The sequence below is a fragment of the Perna viridis genome, chromosome 6 (genome assembly GCF_037379345.1).
Source record: "Perna viridis isolate PV_CMFRI_1.1 ecotype Kerala chromosome 6, ASM3737934v1, whole genome shotgun sequence".
NCBI lineage: Eukaryota > Metazoa > Mollusca > Bivalvia > Mytilida > Mytilidae > Perna > Perna viridis.
In genome coordinates this window covers 35,534,065-35,548,673 of record NC_142450.1, presented here as the reverse complement: position 1 = coordinate 35,548,673, position 14,609 = coordinate 35,534,065, and positions in this window count along the sequence as shown.

The window sequence follows — 14,609 nt, the reverse complement described above, 5'->3', positions numbered from 1 at the left end:
ACACTCCAAACGCAGGTGCTGAAGGGATGTTGCCACAGATGAAAGGAAAGTTGACAATTCTGAATGAAAAGTCATCACGTTTGTAAGAAAGTTTGGTCAATAGTTTTCCTTTACCATCGATTTCTAAGTGTGGGTCAAGATATGAGGCTGACTTCACAGTGTCTTTAATATCCTTTATCACAAGTTCTTTTGGGTAGATGCGATGTATCAAATCCCCGAAATTAGGAATGTTTAAAGATAATACGTCATCTATATAGCGGAAACTGAGATTGAAGGATCTAGCCAAACGATATTCTTTCTTTCTGATCAGATCAGCTATAAAGTCAGCCTCATAAAAGTGAAGGAATAGGTCAGCAAGTAAAGGAGCACAATTTGTTCCCATTGGAATGCCGACCGTTTGTTGACACTGGACAAATACGTTGTCGATTAAAAATTCCAGCATTTTGTAAACATCTTCCTCTATATATTTGGAAGATGATTTGAATTATTTCTTACAAAGTATGAGGAATCTCTACCAAGAACTATATATTTGTATCTAGGTGTACCATCTTTCTTTGGAAAAACAACGATGTATAATGTTTTAAGTCGGGATTTTAACTTACTCCTTAATCTCACTCCTTGTTTTTTTAGTTGCTTCAGTTGAGAGCTCACAATTTCACTTGATTTGCAATGTTAAGTTCTTGTAAAATTCTTTGAGTAATATAACCACTGGTTGCCATCTATTCCTGTCAAGAACAATATCCGCAGCATGCGTTGGTGCCAGACCTTGTCAAAGGGTTTCTAAGGGAGCATCTAGAAACCCAAGGTAAAGCCAAAAGTGACTATCTTTAGCTTTTGACATAAGTTCAGTCACTAGTAGAGCAGAATTTTATTGAGAGGACTTTTGATGAAGCCTCTCCGTTGTTAACTGTGGTTCATAAATACAGTTTCTCATTTCTTCGTAGGCGAAGTTTTTCAATCAACTTGGACACAGTACCTGATAATGGATATTTCTGAAAATGTTAGGGTCATATTTGGTTTGCTTTTTCCTTTGAAAATGGTTGTCACTAGACCTGTTTTGAAGGAGTCAAGTCAGGAAATTTTCTAGTATTCAAAATGGTGTCATGTTCAAGAGAACGAATAGTGCTAGCTCTCCATAGTACTTCAGATGTTCACTCGGTATTTCCCCTGAGTTTGAGTTTTATCATTTCAGGCTATTAATGGTTTGAGGTTTTGTCACACTGCTTGAAATTGAATTTACAGACTTCTTCAATAAACACGCTTTCCAGTTCGACTTGGTTATAGTAATCGACATTACATTCCTCGACTTGGTCTGCGGGTGCTAGATCGCTGAAATATATGACACGTCCTTCCCTTTTTGACCCGGGATACAAAGACTGTCCATTGACTATGAGGAAGTTGGTGTCATTATTGGTGTCTCTTCTTTGCTAACTTTTCAATTTGTGGAAAATTTTCAATTGTGGGACATTGTGATTTTGGCCTATTTCCCTTTGAACTGCATATGTCACTAGTGTCTGGTATTTTTCAATATTCACTTTGTCCCAGTTTTATTCCCCTGAATTTGGTTATCTGGTATAAGAGTAATCAAGGGAACCAATGTTATAGCGGTAATCAAAAGAATGCAATCCAGGGACAAAGACCAGACATGGAAAACAGACATACACAACAAAGAAAATAAAGTAACTAAAATCATACATACAAAGTAACAAAAGTAAATGAGCAACTCGGACTCCACTAAAAACTGGGAGCAAGGACCAGATGCACCGGTAGGGTAAGCGTCCTCTGCTTTTCTAGAAACACCCGCCGAATTGCTCATTAAAAGTCAAGTCCGGGATAGACAAACGAGGAAAGGAAAACTATAAGTTGCATGCTGGACCTGACTAGTGGAATGTCATGTTCAATTGTGCATGCAACCGGGTTGTGTTGGGATGTGCTTTATGCTTGGCGATCTGGTGTCCAATAGTCCACAACTTTACTGTTGGTATTGTGTAGAATATAAAATACTTGTGTTTTGCATCTCAGGCTTGGATGGTACATATTTTGTGGTGTCCGGTCTCCTAAAGGAATGTTTATGTATAAAAGATGTCAAAAACTTATTTCTTACATTAGTCTCTATGGAGTAAGGCGTTCATATCACCAGCTGTAGGTATGTTGCAGATAGAGCTGTATTTGTCCATAATCTTTGATATTATGACTAGCGACTCCCTGAATTCGCCACCCGCAGCAGATTCCATCTGCAAGTAAGTATACCCGATTTGTGTCTAGACTTTATCTTTAAGACTGCGATTCCGTTAGAACCGTATTGTTTTTATTCGGTAACATCAACTAGGACATTGCAGTAGCATATAGTAATTCTTTTTATACCTCTAGGTCGGTGAAAAAATGAAATGTGATCATTGTAACCAACAGATTTTACCAAACATTAATATTGTGTGAAAAATTCTTGAAATCCCTGTTTTCAAAATTATATAGTCCGTGCTCTTCAATTGTGATAATGTCAAACTCTAACTGCAGTTAATGTAGATATGGTTTGCTAGATCTAAATCCTTCTGTGTTGTAGGCAACAATATGTAGCGTGGATTGTGGCTTGGTAGCAGGTTGATCAGTGGATGAAGATACTGATTTATCCTGACTGGGTAGACCAGAGGTCTAGGACTGTTTCCATGGAGGTTTGTTCGGATGTTGGCCTTATTCTAAAAATACCTCAGAAGTGCTTCTTGTGTAGTGCTCGTATTTGAGGGCCTATGGAGATTTGTTGACATAGTGTTATCGTTTGTCGATATAAATGTAGATCACCACAAAATGCATTTAACCATATCACTAATGAAAACCAATAGATCAATTTGCACCCCTCTGCCCCTATACTGCCCTTTTACAATTATCTAAATGTCCCTTTAAGATTTCACTCTTGTTAATAAAGTACTCTAAGCCAATTAAGAAGCGTCATCTGCATTAACTACATCCTGTCCTAATTAATCTTCAGATAATCAAGTAATTACCGGTGATCAATCAGCTAATCAGCAGGGTTATCGGATGATAATTGACAAGTGGAAAATGAATACCGATCGGATTAATTACTATTTTATGGGTTAATGATTAATTTCTACTGCACAATTCATTTCACAAATATTTTCAAGTTAACAGGTCAAAGTTTTGTAGAAATTGCATGCTGTACATGCTTGTTTATTCAAAATGTCAGTTACCTCCCTTATAACTACAATCTATATCTTCGACAACACGGGACATTTTCCAAAAGTTATGATTGCATTCCCGTAACGGGCTGTCGCTCGAGATCCATAAGGATTGTCAAGGGCGTAAAAAACCTCAATCAGCATCAATCACCCGTTTGGTAGAATGCTGCTTTTCTTCAAGAGCAATGCAAATATTCGTCTACACAACATTGTGATTATATGGAATATGTGTTCTCTGCCATTTGAAGTAGGGGAATTTAGAACTTCAATAATTCATATAAGGATTTAAGACTTATTCGTTTTAAATCATTACATAATATATACATGTTTTGGCAAAGCATTTACTCAACTGAGAAAGGTCTCTTAATACCATAAGGGTGCAATACATATATTAATGCAGTAAGACTTTTCAGTTTGCAAAATATGACGCGACGCTGTCCATTTACACATTATTCCACCTTGATTTTCAAAGATTGGCAGGTATGCAATATGAATAAAAACATACAAGAAAAAGAAAAAGAGTAAAGGCAGATATTTCTGAATTAATGCAAACATAAATCCTTAAAAAACTAAGATCAGTGTCCCTTTTCCCCTTTTTGTTGAAAAAAAAACATGATACACGTTAAAATGCCCTCTTCCCTGCGCTCCTGTATTTTCAAATCTTAGCTAGAACACTATATAATTCATTGTACTGTAAAGTGTAAGAGAAATGATACTTCAAACATACATGCAGGGTTTATTCTAGTTGTTAGTTTTTTTTAGGCTACTTATATTGGCCCAGTTTTAAATGCATTTGACAAGATTAGGTTGAAGGGGCCTAACAAATTACGACATGTAAGTGGATTTTTTTCAATCTTCTAGAATATCCTACAATCCAAATGAAGTTTTAAGGACACAATTTGACTTTTCCCTTTTCCGCCTGTATTTATGATCAAAGATCGATTTAAAAATGTCTCATTATAACAAACACTGTATATTTCAGGAAAAGAATATTACTATTTCAGGAAAAGAATATTACCTTTATCTACAGAATCAATACTAAAAACAAATGAAGATACGAATCTAAAATTTCCCATTTTTTTATCACCAGACTCTCATTTCAAATGGATATGAGCTTAGTTCACGTTGTAATTGTAATTTCATCGCAGGTTCAACTTTAATATTCTTTTTGGCGGTAACAATAAAGTTTGCAAAGCCTTCGTTGTTATTAGGGGGAAAATTAAAGGACTTGAGTTTTCAATCCTATTTTCTAGCTTAACTATTTTCTTAAAAAGACATCCAGCCTCTTTGAAGGTTTAAGTCTCACATGCACCCCTGAAATAAGTTTTATAGCGTTATCATGATCAACATAAAAATAACGGTCAGTTATCAACATATATACGATACACTCAAGTGGGATGGGGACTTCATTCAACTTCCATTTACAAGGTAAACGTTGCAATTATTCCATTGAAACAAGGCGTTAAAATTATGACTGTCTACAAAATGCCCTTTAAGGCCTGTCGGTCTGAACTTTTCCTTGGTAAAAAATTGGGATTATGGGATATTTTTTCTACTTTTTTGGCAATAGTTTTATAATAAAAACTATATATGAACCACAAACTCATAAAAAGTATGGTTTAGTTATAAGACTAAATTGTATAATAACGAATCAAATACAATACTTTAAAAAAAATAATTGTCTAAAAGTCGGGTACAACAGTAGCACAAACTTAGCAATCTAATCGAACTTAGTTCTCACACTTGCTCCCCGTTAATTGATATGGCACGTGTGACATATCAATTAATGTGAACACGTGCGAGATCTAATTTTAGTTAGATCGACAAACATAGAAACTAGAAACATCTAAATCACTCCGGCGTTATTCTTGGTATTACTTATGGTAGAACTTCTCGGTGTCGCAATTGGATTCATTTTTCGTCATTTTTTGGTTTTTAATACTTATTGTGAACACTTGTGAACACTATATTTTGATCTTAAATGCTGCTGATGAGAGATTACTCATTGAACATACCGAGCAACATATCGAAATGTTAGTGTAATTTTTGTATTACAACATTTTTTATTGAACAATGGTCATGTTACGAAAATTTTTACATCAAATGTTTTAAAATACTAGTAAGAAGAATTTCAAGAAGAATTATTAGTTTAAAGTCAACATTCTTATCAAAAGATCATTGGTTATGTTTAAGAACACCGATTTTTATTGAAAGTGAAATATTCTGAACTTCCATCTTCGGCTGAAAAGTTGTGATTGTAAGCGTTGTTGAATTTGGCACTGTTTTATTTTTTATTCAATATTTTTTATATCATATAGGCTAGAAACCACTAATTCCACTTCCCATAGGCTTCTATGCTAATTTTACAATATTCAATGGCTTCTCTGGACTTTACCTTAACTTTAACCTGCAGAGGACTATATATCAGCATGATTCTACATATGTCAGCTCACAATCCTCAGAATGGCATGTGGGGTTAGCAGACTTGCAGTGCAGTACTGGTCACCGGAAGTGAAGGGTCTATAAATAGCATGGGAAATCCCAGTGTTTTCACAAGATAGGGGTATATTTAAAAATTATTATGGAGATTAGGCTTCACATCACAAGAAGCAAAATGCACCTATAAAATGTACAGAAATGTTTTTCCTTTCAGAAACTGTTTAAATTTTTAAAATAAGATGAGAACTTTTTTCACAGCACTATGAGGAACAGGGGTAATTTCTGCGCAGGACTATTTTTGCGTACGTTCCAAATGCTCATTGGTTGAATTGGTGGTCTGTAACCTAAAACCATATCTTTAATTTATAAGTCAACGAAGATGTGCCAATTGGCTTTCGAACAATTTTAAATATTTCATCTTATGGTTTGATAGAGGAAATCGTGCTAAAAAATTGTGTGGTCACTTGACAGATTGATTGAGATATGCTACCTTTCAAAGGTCGGGCATGCAAATTATTTAAAGCGATAGTGGTTTTGTACGAACCAAACTTCCTTTGTCATGGAATCACCGTGCGTGGCATCATATTCGAATTGAAAGGCAAATTATTCTTATCTGAAACAAATTGACTTATTTTAGTTCTCCAAGTTTTTTTTTTTAAATATGGTATCGTTCCCTGAGAGGCATACTGAATTTAGATCGTTTAGCTAGTGGTAATGATGTCAAGTGGTGTCAACGAATTTCCTTCACTCGATAAGTTGATGATAAGTTAAAAATACTGGTGTATGCAATAATAGTTACATCTGATTTTAATACTGACGATATCGTATGAACTATTTCGACGAGCTCGTGAACCGAAAGTAACTATTATTTTCATCAACACTCCTATTATTGCATGTCCAGTCATTTACCAGTACATTTAGTTATTAGACTACCATTTCTCACTAAAGAGACAAGAAAGTTCCTATTTTTAGCTATGCGAGATTTCATCATCTCACCCACGAGTTGAGACAGACCACATATGATTTCGCCTTGATGATTCAAAAAGAGGTCCATATGCAACCCAAGTTGATAATTTCATGCCATTGCATGATTTGCGTTGTATAATATTCAACTTGGTTGTACTAGATCCAAAATTTTAGGCTGGAAATTTTACGACCATCAATTTCGTATGACAATGTCATGAGGTCTAGTCGATAAGTTATGGATATTGTTCATGCCACGGGTTACGGACACTACTCCTTCCAAAATGGAAAAAATGGTAAATATCGAGGATATATGCTAGTGCCTTTTCGGGATGCAATTATGTCAATCTTCAGCCGATACACGAGATACAAGCATGGGAGATTACCTGCTTCAACTAGGAGAACAGAAAATTAAACTGAACAGGATGTCTAAATATTTGCCAATGGTGCGATGTAACTTGAAGATTTTTGAATGAATACGAGTTAATTAAAGGGTCATCGGCTAAGTTTGCATTACAAAAACTTGTTATCTGCCTTTGAACATGAAAAAGGAGTACAAGGGAAAAATAGCAAAAGAATTAGGTGCTGGTCGGATGTCTGGGCCTGTTAACCTTTCAAGTTCGGACCTTCGATCATCTCTTATTGGTTTCTTGTCATAAAATGATGGGGTTGGCAGACAATTCATTACTTATCATATCCTTGCAGTAGTAATAAGATTAAAAACTTTATTGACAAAGACATTCAAGCGTGGTCTATACACTTCTTTTAACAAAGTTTTAGATAAGTGGGAAGTGGAGCGTTACTAGCACGTGTGGATATAAATTCTTCCTTTCGTTTGTTGATATAAAATCCGAAAGATTTTGAGTTATTTTGTTTCAAGTTTTCACGGTTTTATTGCAAAGATAAGTGTCTGCCAATGCGTTGTTCTGCATCTTGCGCTATATTTGAAAATTTCAAGTCATTATTAGAATTGATTTTAAAATGGAAATCGGGTAATGCACCAGTAGAATATTATTTAGACAAGTTTCTTCCTGCAGGTAGAGCAGGTACTAATAAAGCCCTTTTTATGATGATTTGAGATTTGAAGAAGATTTGAAGAAAAACAATATGACCAGAGTGCATTATGAGGACTAGAGATAGACACAATTAAAATGATGATTAGAAAACCTAAAGAAAAGCTAGACAAAGCCCGAAAAAAAAATTGGATATGGATACAACAAACGTAGCGTTACATTACGGGAGATACAAATTTTGGTAGGGTCTCTGTGTTACTGTGCCCGTGTGATCCAAGCGTCACGGATTTATAATAGATGATTTTATGACCCAATGCATGAAGCATCTAAACCAGGTCACTTGACTTTTGTACACTAAAATGAAAGGATACATAACAATTTGCCCTATGTTTATTGAAAATTTAATGGGTCATGCAGTTTCACAATGAAGTTTTGACGGTCGAGTAAGGAATTATCGTTGCTTACGGACGGCACAGGTGTGGCTTATCTAGGTTGCGGTGTGTCTTTTTCTGGTAGTTGGATATCTTTTCAGGGGCCTATTCATTGGAATAAAAGTAATGAGAGACATAACATTTTGAGAGCTTGTGCTTGGCGACTTAGCTAATAGAACAATTCAGTGCCGTACTGACAATACGGCACAAGTAAGTATTTTGAACATATATATCTAAACTTAATCGCGTTATGCAGTTGATTCGACCTTTATTACATACATTGGTCCATAACTTGCAATTTAAAGCAACTCCTATAATGAGTCAGGACAAGCACGTAGCTGGTCCAATTTTTGTAAACCGTCGAAAAAGTTCAGAGAACAGCAGCCGGAGGTGGATACCACGGAAGTTTCTCAGCTTGATCTTGGATCTGAAATTGGACGCAAAATAGACTAAAATATGTAAGAAAACATACAGATAATATCGTACAAGACAGGTTTTGTAGTGTTTTGAGAAATTTCGCAGAAAGTTTTGACTATCGCATATATAGTCGACTTCAATTACTCATGTCACCATTTTTATTTCTTTTCTTTCTTTATAATACAGTTTTGGGAAAATGGATTGTTTTCAAAATTTCGTAAATTAAAGAATGGTTAAAGCATCGAAGAAATCTAAGGATAAAAAATTGCGAATTTCTGAAGAAATTCTTGAAAAAAAAATCACCTGTAAACTTTATTTTACGTTTTCATTTAATTTTGTTTCATGGTACGTGTTATTTCTGTTATTTCACGTTCTTTGTTTTATTGTGTATTTTCCCTGTCTAGTCTTTGTCCTTGGAATACATTCTTTTATTTTCCGTTTGAATCTTGCTATCTTTCATTACTGTATCAACGAGCTTTGAAGTAATCCTTTTTTTCATCACCATTTTCGTTAGATTACCATTGTTTTATGAGAGAATGTGGAATAGTTTCCATGATTATCGGTAAAAAGACAAATTTACTGTCAGTGATGTCATAGTAGAACACGGGCGTGGTCGTTGTTGTAAGCTAAATTTGTCTGTTTTGGAAGGTGTTCAATGTGGAAATTGGACGATAGCGACAGTTTTCGAAAACAAAACCAGTTACTCTCCTATAGTACTTCTCCATAAATACATTAGTATCGAAACGTATAGACCATGGGCCAGCATAATCCCCTCTCCCACAAAAGGAATGGGTTTTTTTACCTGTATAGCGTTCACTAAACTATTGATGTATTTGAAACACATTTCTGATTGTTTGCAATCAGATATTTGTAGGGTTATCTAAGTCTTAAAAAAGTGAAGGCTGTGACGTCAAAATAACGAAATTTGGTAAAAACTGAACAAAAGAAAAAGCAGATACAAAATATTTTTAAATACCATTAAAAATTCAGATTTCTAGCTTTTGAACGAGTACATAGTTCATAGCTTTTTTTTTATAAAATTATAGCAAAAAGTTAAAAAAAAATAACAAATTTCCTCGAATTCAGGCAATCATTTAAATGACTTTTTGCAAGCAGACATAACTTCAAAGCCCTTTTTTAATGAACGAATCAAAATCCCACTTGTTTGCTAAGATATAACAGCGGCGTTGAACTTCTAATAGAGGTTGAATGAAAGACCCTCTATTTTAGGCAATATGATTTATCGTATATATTAAAGTAATTTATTTTTTTATTGTTTAGCATTGTAAGACTATAAAACTCATTTCAGAGGTACATATGAATTATAAATGTTCAAAGAGACCACTGTTTTTTTAAGCAGAAAGTAATGCTAGAAGTGTATAGAATTGAAGAGTTGAGTCCTTCCTTTTTTTACTAATAACCGTTATGGTGTTACAAATTTCTAAAACTATACTGAAATCGCAAAGACAAATTAATAATAAGGATGGATTTGTTATGAAATTACAATTACAAAATGAACTAAAGCTAATATTTCATTTGAAATAGGAGCCTAATGATGAAAAATTGGAAATTTAGATTTGTACTTTTCAATCAATTTTTAGGACACTCTAATCTTGATCATTTGAAACTGAATTAACATGAAATAGTCAGGCAAATATTTACAACTAAAAAAACCTCTCATATATGTTTAAAGCAATATTTATGTCACATTTTACAGTTGAAATGGAAATAGAATAGATCAATTGGTTTCCATTGTTTATTAAATGTAATTCAATGCCTACATGTCTTGAGTTTATACTGAATGATGCCCAGATAAACTACTACATGTACACCAATTATTCAACAATTGAGTATTGTTTAATCTTCTTGTTTGCTAGTAGTTGAATTTTGACGGAAGTTCTCCATTCTAAAATGGGTATTTAGACTTTCCCAAGTATTCAGTATCCATGGCAAATCCTTTTGATTGGATGTGCTGATTATGAAGAATGCTTTCTCAATTATTTGCTGTGCAATCTGTTAACCAACGAAAAAGTTCTAGTTTTTAAAAAAAGATTGTTTTTACGATACATAAAATCCGAAAATGACTGATGAAAATATGTAAATTATATCATAATATATATGTTTGTAGTGCGTTTTGTGCCTTTTTGATCATTGTTCAAAAAATAAATATATCTGGCCTATACAACGTTATAGGTAAATTTTTCTGTCACAAGTTCAGTAGGTAGATTGTTTCAGAAGGTTGCTGCCGATTTATCGAATCGCCTGTCACCGTAAATTTGTGTTCGAACTTTTGGGACTTGCAGAAGGTTACCATAATCTGAACGTAAAGATCTAGAGGGTCTATAGATAGAAATCAATTCTTGGAGGTATACTGGTGCTGTTCCATGGAATGCTTTGAATACATAAAGTAAAATTTTGTAATGACAGCGATACTGCATTAGTAACCAATGAAGAGTTATTAGTACAGGTGTGATATAATCATGCTTCTTAGTTCTTGTAGCAAGTCTTGCTGCCGTATTTTGAACACGCTGGAGTTTCGCTATTACACTTTTGTTGACGCCATATACTAATGCATGCATTTTCGTAGTCCAGTCTTGAAGTAACTAATGAGCACACCAACGTTTTACATGCATTCTCAACTACCCTGAATTATTGTGTTATTCTAATGGCAATGAATTTTGTTTCACTTGCTGTCAAAGCTTTTTTGAGTTTATTTTGTAAAACATTTTTTTGGATATTGGCACGCAAAAGGAATAATGCCGAACGATGTCAAGGATATACTATGGTTATAATATGATAATATCATTAATTCATAATTTCAAGGATAATAACGATTAATAATTCAATCGATACTTATTGTGCACATTGTTTCATAACTACACAGATTTAGATTAGAAAAATGATGACATTGCCAAGCTTAGATGATGACAACTGATAGATATGAATACTAATCATTATTAATTGGAACACTGCAAGCTGTTGATTTATTATTAATTAGAACACTGCAAGCTGTTGATTTAATATTAATTGGAACACTGCAAGCTGTTTATTTATTATTAATTAGAACACTGCAAGCTGTTGATTTATTATTAATATTTGCATGTTTGTATTGCTGTCATTCAAAGTTTAAAAAGATGTTGTACGCTACGTCAAGCTTAGAATATCCCCACTCAACCTGTCAACGCTGGGGAAGGAGCTATTGATACTAGTCATCATGAGAAAGCCAAATACCACATATCTAAGCATTCCCTTTAGTAGAAACTGAGAAATCTTTTACGAAAATTTAGTAAACAGGAAGTAGATGACCGACAAACCTGCAAATGGGAGACACAGTGTAAGTCATCATAAGAAGGAATACACCAAATATCTAAGCAGTCCTTTTAGTATAAGCTGAGAAATCTGTTACGAATATTTTAATTCTGCAGCACTCTTAAAAACTACATATCAATTGGTAATCAGGAAGTAGAAGAACAATGAAGTAAATGAGTGACGAACCTGAAAAGGGGGAGACAATAACAAAAACAATAAACCAAATATTCAAGCATTCCCTCCAGAGGAAGCTGAGAAATCGGTTACAAAAAAAAAAAACAACAACAACAAAAAAAAAAACAAAAAAAAAAAACAAAAAAAAAACAACAAAAAAAAAAAAAAAGAAAAAAAAAGCGCAACGGACGGACAAGGTGATTGCAATATAGATTAGACCCTACTCTAATATATGGGGATGTAACATGGCAAATGCACAGTTAAATATCACTTTTTCAACAAACATATATAACATGGCTAATGAAAACCAAGTCAGGACCAGACGATGCTACTAGAGATGTTCACCGACTGTCCAGCAATGATAAACACATGCAACGGCATTGAAACCCGGGTTACTGCAAACCATAACCACACATCAGACCAAATAAGATGAAATTTGACAATGTGTTGCAAAGTATAAAAACCCGGTTCGGACCCCTATTCCAAGAAAAATTTAAAGAAGAAACTAAATGAACAACCCAAAATCGAACGACAAAACGCAACAATTAACGGAGTACGTACCACCTCCCAATCTTGAAAGGACCAAATGTCTAATGAGAGGCACATGACACAACAAGCTATACCCACACCAGAAGCAGACACAGTTGTAAATGAGGAATAAGCAAAAACTACAACTGGGCAACCCTTCCTAATTGCAGATGATGACACTAATTGTTGCATGCTTATCTTCAATTCTCAGGAAGATCTTACCCATCTAGCTGCAGCTGATACTATCTAATGTGACGATACATTCTACACCTGCATTGCTGTATTCCTCCAGCTTTGCACATTCCATGCAGAAGTTGATGGTGATATATTCCTCTTGTATATTGTCTTTTACCCGGCAAAGATGAACAGATGTAGACTCGACTACTCACACCATTTGTAAAAAAAACCAGTGTGCCAGAGGCAAAATATCATTCTTCAGCCAACCACTATGGTCTTGGATTACGATATTGCCTTCAGAATCGCAACAATTCAGGATTTACCCAGAATCAATTTAAAGGCTGATATTTATATTTCCACCATAGCCAGTGTATGTGGACGCTGGCTGCAAAAAAGGAAAACAACGACTTGTACCTTCTCTTCAAACAAGGTTGCAGAGCCAGGAAATCAATGAAGTAGAGTATGGAGATGCAGCAAAGACAAATACCAGACATGGTAATTAGACCCACACAACAAAGAACATAAATTCACCAAAATAGTACATACAAAGTAACAAAAGTAAAGCAACTCGGACTCCACTAAAAACTGGGAGTATTGACTAGGTGTACCGGTAGGGTAAGCGTCCTCTGCTTTTCTATAAACACCCGCCGAGTTGCTCATAAAAAGTCGAGTACAAGGTAACCGAAAGAGGAAAGGAAAATTATGACAAGTTGAACAAATCAGTTTTCGAGGTGTGAATTTGACATTAAATTCTTGTGTTATCTTGTTCTAAATATGACGATGAGACTGCATTTTTTCTTAAATTTTGGTAATGTACACAGTTATAAATGCTTTTCAACAATTTAATGATCATGATTAAGAAAAAACAACACCTGTATTGTTACTGTACAAACATAGTTAATGTTTTGTTTACACAAGAATTCTTGCTACCCAACACAAATTTCTTACCGTTTTTCCTGTAAAATACAAATGTTCTAACAGCCGGAATAAACCAACGGCGGCCATTTTGTATGATTTCAGACGTGCACACTTCACCAAATAAAATATGAGGTTTTACATGTTTTTGGTTACTATGAGAGTCTATTAACAGTTCGTTCAAATATGATCCTTTCAATATAATTATTCATTTCCTCAAAATATTCAAAGCTTTTTCCTTTATATTTTTCATCCTAATTGTTCATGTGAGGTTGGTTTACCTATACACAAATCATAAAAGTTGCTCTTAGAAGTCAACAAAAGACACACCGATTACTAAACACAACACAATCTACATTTGCTTTTAGGAAAGTACAATCTACCACTGCGTTTAGAGTTTTCAATGTTTCAGTCTAATGATCAAGCGCTTCATACATTGCCTTGACGCTGTGTTAAATGTGCAATTATAATGGAAGGTTCAGTGGTATCCGCGCAATTTTTCATATACTTGCAGGGAAATTGATGATTAATGTTGACAAGTGAGGAATAAAGCAGAAATGAAAACTACACTAACAATAAATTAACAATCTTACATAACAGGTAATTAAATTACATCATACCACTGACAAGTAACACACAGAAAACCAAATCGCAAGCTTGAAAAATGTGTGACAGAAGCAGTATAATAATATGGTTCGTCTCTTATAATGGGCTATTTTAACTCGGAATAAATATATTACTCTTCTGTTCGTAAACAAATGCACTGGTGCACCTGGTCCATGCTCCCAGTTATTAGTGGAGTCCGAGTTGCTCATTTACTTTTGTTACTTTGTATGTATGATTTTAGTTACTTAATGTTCTTTGTTGTGTATGTCTGTTTTCCATGTCTGGTCTTTGTCCCTGGATTACATTCTTTTGATTACCGCTATAACCTTGGTTCCCTTGATTACTCTTTCATTCTTTTTATTCTTAACTAGTTTGTTAGTTTGTTTAATCTAGATTTGTTTAAATTATTCCCGTCTAACCAACAACACAGCTTTGGTGGACCGCAA